The following is an 8,854-nucleotide window of genomic DNA, read 5'->3' as shown; positions in this document are numbered from 1 at the left end:
TGTGGCTCATTGGCTGTATTGTATTGTATTGGCAATCTTCAGTCTCGAAAGACTATGGTATCATTGGCTGAGAAGGCTTTAAAAGGGGATTAGATACATGCATGGAGGATAGCAGGTCTTGCCATTCTGTCTGTATGGAACTTCCAGATTCGAAGACAGCCTACCGCTGAGCATCAGGTGCTTGGAAGCAAAAGCAGGAGAGGGCTGTTACCTTGACTCACTGCTTATGGGTTTCCCGGAGGTATCCAATTGGCCACTGTGGGAAGCTGGATGAGATGGCCCTATGGTCTGATCTAACATGCATTTAGATAGCAGCTATATTACTAACTGCGTTCATTAACATAATTTGCATGAAGAAGATTCCAGATTCAATCCCCAGGATCTTCAAGTAGAGCTGAAAAAGAGCACTTTCTTATCTTGGAAGCCCAATCCTATCTCGGGCTTAAAGTGGTGGAACCCGCAATCCATCGCCATAGGTCCAGGACCAGTGGTGCAAAAGCTATGGTGCTGTAAGTGTAATGCTTGTTGGGGGCATTGATACAAAAGCTAGAGACCCATGCGCACACACCGCCAGAGCAGGTAGGGGGCAGCAGGGGCAGTGTGGGGTGTTTGGAGGCAGGGAGCGGTTTGGGAAAGGGGTGGTTCAGGCAGTGGCGTCACTACAGTTGTGTAGTGTATAGTGTAGTGTGTAGTGTAGGGGGGCCAGTGCATCACTCACATGATGGACCTCCTCCCATGCTGCGGGAGGGGCAACACCCCAGGCAGTAGGCATGGTGATCTACCATCAACCCATGCCTGCTGGTTTTTTTGGCTATAATTTTTGATAGAATAGAGATATTTCTATGTGGTTTCTTTCACTGCATTCTTCATGAAATTATGCATTGATATATGACATGATGGTATTATTCGAAAATACCAAGGTTTTTAAAAATGCTGGCGAGTAGTGGTGTTACCCCCCCCCCGTTAACCCCCCTATTGGGTGTTACCCCCCCCGCACTCCCCTGTATGGCCTGTACCTCCTGCATCTCCCTAGCAATGGCACTGTGTTAAAGGGTGGAACTGGGACGATCTCAGCAGCAGCTGTGCACACCAAGTATCTGCCCCCCCCAGTTTCCTGCCCTGAAGTGCCCCCCCCCCCCGGGCCTCCTTGGACTTACAACAGATAAATAGCTGATGGTTCTTCCTCTAAAAAGACCCATTGGTGGCCAGGCAGCCTACAGGGAGGTAAGTAAGGAAAATCTTTACTTAACTCTGTGGGTCATCTGATTGGTTCCCCATAGCATGCAGTGTATGCTCTGGCAGTGTGTATGCTTTAGCAGTGTATTATGGACTAGCGGGGAATAGGACTGGGATCACAGATAGCAATTGTCAATCAGTGTAGACTGTATTGAGCTATACAGGTCAATGGTGTGATGCTGTATAAAATGGACTCCAAATGGGTGAACTGCTTCCTGCTCTACTACCACTACAAAGAATCTATAGTTGCACACAGGAAATCTACGTCTCCCATGATTGAGAGACTGCCAGAAGAGCCTACAAGCAAACCTCTTCACCAGCCACTATCAGCTCCTGTATATGACCAGCAAAAGCAGAAGAACTTAGACAAATCAAAGACATACATGGAAATGTGCAGAGCTTACCCCAGTTGCATAATACCTTTTTCCAGGTGCAGAATTTTAATAGCTTATGAATGCATACCATGACAATGAAGGCCAGTGGAAGGAGGGAATAAAGAGGCAATAATATGGTACACACAAATCTGTGATGGCCAGAGTGTCAAGGAGCCAAAGTTACCTTCCATGGTTGCTTAACACATCTGGCTTTGGGTCTCTGGAAGCTTAGACATTATTTATATAAAAGCTTAAAGTTCCAGCACTAGGCTGACTCTGATTGCTTAACATATTACCTTCTTATCTTTTCAAATCCTTTGTGTGGATGAGGAAAGCAGCCAAGCAAACATGCCTTCCTCTCCTACATAGTGTCCTTCTTGTCTATCAGATTTTGATTTATGCCTGATAGCAGCAAACCTCCCTTCCCCCATACCAATACCTAGATAACAACAGGAAGAAAAAAAAAGACATTGACTCCATCCTATCCTCTATCTTAACAGATGTGAGCCTAGGTGATTCCATCATGCATACAAAAATCCAAACTCACTATATTATTACAGAGACAATGAAAGCTGCTGAAGACATATTTGCAAACAAGAAGAGATATCTAGGCTCTTGGGTGCATCTGGAGGCTGAATAATGCATGGCATCTGCGCTTTAAGGTTGGTTGGAACTGTAAGTGTGGTGTTCAGTGGAAGACTAAAAGCTCTTGAGTTGCTGAGAGCTCCAGTTCACTGGCCGCCAAGAATTCAAACAGACTCATCCAAGAAGAGTCTCTTTCTCAACCACAGAATTGGTGAGAAATCAGGTGGGACTAAAACAGTGCTTAGATACCTGTAACCAAGGGCATGAAACCAGCTTTGCATTTGAGAAAGAAGAACTAATATACTGTATGCTCCAGCCCAAGTTTCTCTGCCATGGCTCTCTGAAATATGTTGGCTGAGTTCCTTTTTTGCAACAGAAGTAATATAACAGGTAAAGAAGACATTTTCAAGCTTTATAATTAAATATATATATAAGCTTTATAATTATAGATAGATAGATAAAATTATAAAATTATAATCATGTAAAATATAATTATTTATAAACTGAGAACCCACTAGATTAAAATGTAAGGTTCATTGTGAATAAATATACTTAATTTAAATGCTTATAAAATATTGCAGTTCTCAAACATCTGAAATTTATCCCTGGACATATATGAAGCCAACCTGTAAACCGCTTTGTGAACTTTTCGCTGAGAAGCAGTATATAAATATTGTGTGTGTGTGTGTGTGTGTGTGTGTGTGTGTGTGTATTCTCCAAATAAAGCAAGGATCCATTTAATAAGCAGGAATTGATGTCATCTGCTACCTGTTCTAGCATCTATTGATATAGCCTTATTGTGAGAATTCAAGAGGAAAGACTTGATGCAGAAACTGTTCAGGGCCTATGGGGGGGGGGGGATAAAGGGCGTAATTTGTACCCAGGTCATATGGGATGCTGGGTGGGCAACTGCTGCTGCTACCAAAAGCCATATGTGCTGGGCCAAGGAATGTATACATGACACTTGTTAACACAGTGTCAAATCTGGGAGGAAACTGGCCTGCTACAGTAGTTCTTTGGTATGCAGATCTGCTTGCCATGAAGGAGTGCCATGAAGGAGCTCAGGGACACGGCTGCAGGACTACAGCTGCTGCAGAAGTATGTGTTGGGGCAAACAGGACACTTTTCATTCTAGTGTGAGTCTAAATACTATGATGCTAATTGTCTGCAATGATTTTATATATTTACAGATTTTAGAGAGACTTATGAGTGTTTTTGGTTCTCCACATTACTGTATCTAGCTGCCGATGCCACATGGGCAGGTAGACCTAGGCTCTGCAATGGGAAGCCCAGTAAACCTGGGCTCCAAAGACTTTTCCAGCTGTTGCTACCTTTCTCCTACCCTATTTTGCCCCCTCCCCACACCTGTTCTGCCCACCCTTGTCACTTCCCCCTCTGTTTAATCCCCTTCCGCTTACATCCCTGCCACCTCTTTGAAGGGGCCCCAAAGAAACTTTGCACCCTCTCATAAAATTCCTCTTGGAGGCCCTGAACCTGTTCATTGGGGTGGGGGGTGGGGAGCTCCATCAAATCTCTGCGGTGTTTTCCATTCCCAGCCTTCTAAAGTAGTCTTCCTTTGGCCCTTTTTCAACTTGGTTTCTGAAACTTTACTTGCTTGTAAATTCTGTGAATGACAAACTCAGGGTGCAGTCCTAGAATGCTTACCTGGAAGCAAGTTCCATTGTATTCAACAAGGCTTATTTCTGAGTAGACATGCCCATGATTGCACTGGAAGTCCCATAAGAGTGATTACCGATTTGGACGCAATCCTAACTCCTGGGCTAGGCCGGCACAAGTCACTTGTGCCGACCTGGGGAGTCGCAAACATGCCATAATTCACGTTTGGGCCAACTCAGGAATCGAGGAGGCCAGAGCAAGGAGTTGCATTGGCATCCATGTGCCGAATCCAGGCCCTGTGGGGTAAGTTTGTGTCAGCTGAGCTCAGCCGATGCAGGGGTCTTGGTGGGGGCACGGGGCGGGCTGGGAGGAGGTGTTTCGGGATGGGGAAAGGCGAGTGGGTGACAGTGTTCTCGAGGGTGGGTGGGCTGGGAGGTTGGGCCAGGATCCGGCAGTTATTTCAGATCCTGACCCCATTCCCGGGCAGTGCAGAGTGGCCTCTGACCACTCCGTTCTGCTCAGATTATTATTTTTAACAGTATTTATATACCGCTTCTCAACAGAAAGTTCACAAAGCGGTTTACAGAGAAAATCAAACCAACAACTAATGGCTCCCTGTCCCAAGAGGGCTCACAATCTAAAAGGATGCAGAAGAACACCAGCAAACAGCCACTAGAAAAGGCACTGCTGGGGTGAGGAGGACCAGTTACTCTCCCCCCACTAAATAAAAGAAGAGCACCCACATAAAAAGTGCCTCTTGCCCAGTTAGCAGGGGTAAAGCACCTCGTCAGGTGGTGCAGTTCCAAGTAGACCCATTGGAGCCAGTGCAGCGCGATACAGGGTAAGGGGAAAGTTTTCCCCTTGCCTCCGGTTGCGCCGCTTCTGGTCCACTGGCCTGCCTGCTCCAGAGCAAGTTAAGATTGTGTTATTTGTTAATTTCTCACCATGCTTAAGTTATTATATTTTTTAATATTTCTTATTTTTTCCACAAATATTGCATGAAAGTTCTTTATTCACTTTTCAAAGTGTATGTATATATACAGGGTGAACCAAAAGTAGGTGGACAGTAAATGATAACATTTATTTTGAGATTACATATACAGTTATATTTACTAATACAATTAAATATATTTTAATATAACACAAACACCATAGTTATAATGAACTCCGTCGTTATAGTATAACCCTAACACAAACCCTATTCCACCTACTGTCCACCTACTTTTGGTTCACCCTGTATATATACTTTGCCACGTAATTGCCTGCTTTGCCTGCATTGGCCAGGTTGCCTTGGCAATAGGGATAATTTCCTTTTCCCACCTCCAGGTAGCAGACTGGGGGAGAAATGGCTCCAAACAGTTACAAAAATCTGTGCAAAGGAGGAGAAGGTCAAGGTTGTTCACACATATTCATACATCCTGAAATAGCAACTTTTATAGCAAAAATGAAACATGGTACTGTACTTTTTTCCTGGTCCCCGTTCTCCTGGAAGTTTTCAGTTGTCTCACTTCCGGTAGATACTCTAGCTTCCTAGTTCTCTCATTGTCTGCTCTTTTATCCTCCCTGTGGCCACACCACACACACACACAGTGCAGCATGGTATAATCCAGTACTGGATGCAAATTCAGCACACACACACTGTGAGATTACTCGCCTGCCCATGGTCCTACTCAATTCCTCAGTGACTACCCTCCTCCTCCTGTTTGCATTGCAATGCCGTTCCATTGCTTGCTGCTACAGTGACATCCTCTGTCCTTCCCATTCCGTAGGAGTACAATACCAAGTACATTGACAGTGTCAAGCAGCAGCAGCAGTAGCCCTGACAACTCTGGCCAACCATAAGTATCAGATGCTGATGAAGCTGGATATCTGCTGAGGCCCCAAGACCAGCAAATATCCAACTGCCACCCACATGTTGCATGGGACATCCAAGAAGGTAGGAGGCAGAGTGACAGAATTCTTGATTGCATACCCCACCTCTTCCAGGCTAAGCAGGTCCACTTAGAGTGCTTTGTCTGAGAGCCCCCACATCTTGGAGTCAGCCCCGATTCCAGATTGCCTCTCCAATTCTCTCTACATCCAAAATACTGTTAGCTTATTTCCCCCCTTGACTGTAATTTTGGGTAAAATGTGTGTGCGCGAAAAGCTGCATTGTGTGTGGTGTGTCTCTCCTTGTGTGCAAATCTTTCTCCCCTCACCTCTCTTGGTAAAAGATGTCGGCATAAGCTCTTTACCACGAGCCTTTGTTGTTTGATCTGGAAGCCTCTTGCATCTTCCTGCTTTCCCAACTCCAGCAGCAAGCCTCAGAAGCTCCTCTTAAGGTTCTTTTTGGAGGAAGAAAAGTGAGCAAGAAGGGAGGGGGTGTGCAGCAAGAAGAGCAAGGGAACATGCTCCCAAGTAGATCACTCTGCTCATCTAAATTGATGACAGGAATAAAAATCAATCACTGAGCTCCGACACTAATTCATCTTAAAGACTCAGAGGGAGTCACACCATTAAAAAGAAAAACCAAGAAAGCAGATTTACAGGAGAGGTCAGTCAGTGTGGATCTACAGCAGAGCCAAAGAAAGGACAACCGGCTTTTCAGCAGAAAATATCTCAGAGAGGGTATGCTTTGCTCCAGCAATTACATCTGTTGGCATCCTTCAGTCTCGGAAGACTATGGTGTCACGCTCTGAATGGTGTTTCTGGAACAGAGTGTCCTCTCCAGTGCGCGAAGCCTGGGTAAAGTAGGTATGGAGGATAGGCTGTTACCCATGCAGCAAATCCTCCCTCTCCACGTCGCTGAAATGGTCCAATGGAAAGGCAGAGGCCAATACGGTTGGTTCCAGCAGCATCACAGGAGTTGCCAGAACGTGACTGTGTCCAGCCATGAACTGCCTCAGGGACTCTGGCTCCGGATTTTGCCTCGAGGTTGGCTCCTGAAGCCTTTTCCATCACTGGATGTAGCCACAAGGCAGTGGAGGTTTGGGGTCAGAGTTTTCCTTCTCTCAGATGAGCTGCCTTCCCAGGCTGACGAGTCCCATCTACCCGGTGACTGTTTAGTCGCCTCTTACGACAAGTACAGCCAAACTGAGGGCCTCTTCTTATCCCCAGCCCCCAGGGATCAGCAATTACAAGGGACCTCTCATCCCCTAGTGCAGTGGTTTTCAAACCGGGATGTTGTGACATCCCAGCCAGAGAGCCCTGGCCACTTTCCCCTTAAGGATCGCATTGCTAAGGGGGCTGCAGGGACTGGCATTTACTTACCAGTCCCTGAAGCAGCCTCCCAGGGGTGCAGGAAGCCTTGCACGACCTTCTGCAGGGCTCCCCAGGGCTTAAAAAGTGAAAGTGGAGCGATCCACTTTTGCAGAGGCGGGGCACAATCACTCTGCTTTCACTTTTTAAGACCTGGGGAGCACTGCAAAAAGTCACACACACACACTGCAAGACACACACACACATACATCCCCAAGAGAAAAACCCTGGAGATAGCAAATGCTGAATTTCAGGGAGCAACACCCTTGACAGCAAAGCCTTCATACAACCCGGTGCCTCATTCTCAAAATGGCCAATGCACCCAATGAAAACTAATAGATAGAACTTCCCTGTTTGCTCCTCAGGAAGGGGGCAACTGGCCCAGGTAGGATTCACAGGCTCAGGAACCTCAGGAAGACTTGTTAGAACAACTTGTCCTTTTGGATCTGTCCAAGATACTGAAGGAGCTGCCTCTGGCTGCCCTTGTTCTCCAGTCTGTGGTTTCTAATCTTGCACTAGACACCCTTAGTGAGTGCTTTTGCCTTCAGTTGGATCTGCTTCTCCCCAACACATCCACAGACTTAGTCTCAGCAGGACCGGACTATAGCCGCACCCTTCTGGTCAGCTGGATTGATGGTGCTGCAGAGCATCCGAGAGCAAGGCAGAAGCTCCTAGTCCACTTTTGCCCTGGTGGTGCAAACAGCAAGGCGCATCATCCCTGCTGTCAAAATCCCCACTTCACACCAAGGCCACCCAACAAGGTACAGAAAACCAGCATCCTCCCCCTCCTGAAAGTATCCCTCGAGCCCAACTCCCAACTGGAGGTAGTATTGATGAGATGCTTAAATTAGACTTTCAAAATATTTAAGATTCATTTTCCCCACTAAGTGCCAAAGCTGCATTTCAAGAGCAGGCCGTAAATTCATACAGATATTTTAAGTAATGTATTCTGCAGGAACACAACAGACCACCACATTAGCTCTCTCTTATCAGTATTCTGAAAGGAAGGAGGGGTGGAAAAACACAAACATCTTGATGAAGGGAACAGCTTTCTGGCTCCTTCCCACAGCTTTTTGTTTGCTTTCATCCCTCCCCAGTATCTCCTTAAATTAAAAGGGCATGAATATGAAACAGTGGAACATTAGAATGTTAAAACTCTTGCGGCTTGATTCTAGTTGCATGCTGATATTATTCCATTGACTTTATTGAACCTTGTCCCTGATTTATATCACAGTCGGGAATTTGCAGCTCAAGCTGGTTAAGGGCAGAACAATGCTTTGGAAATCAGAATAAATACTCTTGACTATGCAACTTGGGATGGCAATTGTCACATCTGAGCTGTAAGTTCCAATCAAGGTGGAGCTGGAGCAATGGAATGAGCCAGAAATCAGGACACAGAGGGCAATGCAAGAGTCAGGAACCTAAGCTGGAAGACAACTATTGCCCAGGCAATGTCCCAGAGTAGTGGTTCTCAAACATTTTAGCACTGGGACCCACTTTTCAAAATGACACCCTATCAGGACCCACCTAGCTTTATGAGACTGTAAAAATGTTATCTGAAAGAAAAAAAATATTTTTATTTATTTCCAAGCAATATTTATTTATTTGCAAAATTGCATTTCTCATAATTAGGCAGCTTAGTTATGTGACTCAGCCTTCACCTGCCCACCACTACCTGTCCTTAACAGCCTTGGGAGGGGGAAAAACACACCAGAAAAAGGGGCTCAAACATTTATCTCCCTATATTTACACAAGTTTGCAAACTGCAGGCACTCAGCTCTTTGCAGGGCAGTTAGCAGCGATCT

The sequence above is a fragment of the Tiliqua scincoides genome, chromosome 9, assembly GCF_035046505.1.
Source record: "Tiliqua scincoides isolate rTilSci1 chromosome 9, rTilSci1.hap2, whole genome shotgun sequence".
NCBI classification, from domain to species: Eukaryota; Metazoa; Chordata; class Lepidosauria; order Squamata; family Scincidae; genus Tiliqua; species Tiliqua scincoides.
The sequence above is the reverse complement of the archived record's forward strand: the minus strand, read 5'-3'. Positions refer to the sequence as shown.